Below are 3,121 nucleotides of genomic sequence, written 5' to 3'. Positions count from 1 at the left end.
ACAATTACTGCTTTAAAAAATTTTTTTCACTTAATTTACAAGATTATACATACATCCTTCAAATCGCATATAATACACCGGTTATATGAAAGCAATCGGGAAATATATAAATCACTTACCTCAAAAAACCAGTTCCGCAAATTGCGAAGCTATACACCGCCCAACCCGACGAACTACTTTTGTTGCATTCTTCTTGTTTATTTTTTTTGTGTGCAGAACATCGCTGCGGGAAGCATCACTTTCCGGGGGTGCCCCTCTGTCGGTTAGTACTAGTGCAGCAATTTGGCTGCAAGAGCATTAATGCCTACTCTTCGTGAAGGACGCCGTGTGACTTTCAATTCGTCCAACAACTGATGCTCGCAGATGGATGGACTCCAAGTTTGACGTTCATTCGAGAGACGGCGGCACACACACACACACACACACACACACACACACACACACACACACACACACACACACACACACACACACACACACACACACATCGATGAATCAACCTGAGACAGAGTTTCTAGCTGGGTCAGGATTCGAACCCAGGACCAGGTTAACAGCTACGAAACCAGCGTACGGTCCTCAAGACCGTACAACCAGACCTCTCACTTCGATGACTGCAAAACATAAGGCCGCACGTTGCACCAGAGAGAAACATTCAACTAGAGGGGGAGCACTCGGGAGAGTGCAAAACCTCCACCGCCAATACTGCTGGGTCACTCAAGTGAACCTTATATCTTATTCATTAAATATGATGTCAACAGTGCTGAGAGTTATAGATCGTTTCTCCAACATTTCTTTTTTTGGGGGGTTGGAAATCACTTAAAACATGTAGAAATGCAAAAAAAAAATTCTCTAAATGTTTTTTTGGGGGGTAACAATTTTTTTTGGGGGGGTAACAATTTTTTGGAGGGTTGTTGGAAATCACTTTAAAAATGTAGAAATGCAAAAAAAAAAAAATTCCCCTTAACAATTTCTTTTTTGGGGGGGGGGGGACCAAGTCCAAAATCTAATGGCATGATCCTTGGACCATACCTAACCCCCCCCCCCCACCAAGTTTCATCGAAATCCGTCGAGGAGTTTTTCCGTAATACTGTTCACAAACAAACAAACAAAAAAATAAATAAACCAATGTCACCCGCAGGGTGACCCGTATCTTGCCAAAAGGTGACCACGTGTGACTTCTTTAAGGTCACACTGAGATGAACAGAGCTGCAATCCACCAGGAGCGACTCCTTGAGGAAAATCTGCCTACGAGAGATTCTGATGAGAATCGTTCTACAGAGTAACCATGAAAAATATGTGTTTGCCTCATAACGTCACCAAATGACGTCATAATGTCTCAAGCTTGACATATCTAGAAAGCACTCATCGAGGTGTTCAATTTGAGGTACTACACGATATGGTTCCTAAAACTTGAAAATTTGACCTTGGGATCAAATATGTTTGACCTCAGGCGCTAACCATGAAGGTCAAGGCCAATCGCCACCAAAAACTAATCAGCTGAGCGCCAGACCATATACTACATTCCCATAAAGTTTGGAGACGATTAGATTAAAATTACTCAAAAAAATAAGGGTTTCGTCGACTCCCCTGATTTGCGACAAAGTGACCTTGACCTTTGACCTTGACCTTCAAAATTTTATGCGCTGAAAGGGACCTCTATAGGCCTCTGATATGCGAAGTTACAAAAATTTCCAATGATAACTGTGCCATGCCGAATTTATTATACCTGATTAGACAAACAAAAAAAAAAAAAATAAATAAAAACCATACAAGCTGACTAACATATCTTGCAAAAACTTCGTTTTGGCAAGATAACAAACAGAAAGGGGTGAAAACAGTAACCTCCGATCTTCGATGGCGTAGGTTAATGAGTTGAAACTAGTTGGTTCTGTCCACCCTAAACTACATATGAAACTGTCCAAAAGTGTCCAGAAGAGATGTCTGGACACTTTGAAGAAGGAAGTGAAGAATTTTTATCCATGAAGTGGGATTGAATGTCCTTTGGAACAGCGAATAAGACATATGTCGTCTACACGAGAACAAAATAATGTTGTGGGCCGGGTATCGGCTGCGAGCACGACTGCTAGATGGAGGAGTAGAGTCGGCTCCACCAAACACCCGGAATTCAGATCGTTACCCTCAGATAACTCCGAAGGTACGGGTCCCTTACAGGACCGTGAATCATCAATGAATCAACCGCGTGGCACAGGGTTATTTGCCAAACTTCAAAATACCTAGAGGCCCATGTGGCGAGCTACCGAGGAATTCACACCCTCGACAGAGCTCGAACGGGACCAGCCGTTACCGTGCTCGACACGTGCGTAACCCGAGCGGATGGTTCCCTAGGTCCCGTCGGTCCAAATGCACAACTACGGCAGCAACGGCCTTTTGAATCACCCAACAGGCACCGTGCTAAACCAATAAAAGAAACACAGAAACGAGCTGAAACATTTAACAGGGGATTTATTTATAATGGGGGGGGGGGGAGGGAATACACAAGGAGCAGAGTAATCTGACTATAAGAAATGCAGTCAATGTACAAGCAAAATCACTTATCCAGTTGCTACTTAAAGACAGGCCCACACACAGACACACACACACAGAAATGGACCCCAATGGTCTTTATTGAAGTCTTCCAGCTCGAGGAAAGGGAGCTAGAGGCCAGAGCCTGCGCTTGGACCTGTCCACCTCGTGTGGTCTTCGATGATCCGGCTCGACGGGACTCGAACCCGCAACACGACGCCGCTCCAAGCACCAGGCACCGCGCTCTCCAACCGGCCACGCACCAATCGACCACGGCCAAGTGGTCTTCGATGATCCAGCTCGGCAGGACTTGAACCCGCAACACGATGATGATGACCACCACGATCCCAAGATGACAACCAGGTGACAACGAAGACGACCAACCAACAACGCTCCCAGCCTGGCGTTCCTTTATATTTCCTTCTTGTCTGGGGTCAGAAAATCGCTCTCTGGGGCGGCCTCCACCCCCATTGGCCGGCGTGTCGTGGGAAAGCCGCCTTCTGTGGCCATCTCTCCCCTCATTGGCCGGCGTGTCATGGGAAAGCCGCCCTCTGTGGCCATCTCAACCCCCATTGGCAGGCATGTCGTGGGAAAGTCG

Source organism: Eptatretus burgeri, chromosome 14, assembly GCF_056783735.1.
Source record: "Eptatretus burgeri isolate ZD-2024b chromosome 14, Ebu_testis_v1, whole genome shotgun sequence".
NCBI lineage: Eukaryota > Metazoa > Chordata > Myxini > Myxiniformes > Myxinidae > Eptatretus > Eptatretus burgeri.
This window is presented reverse-complemented; position numbering follows the sequence as displayed.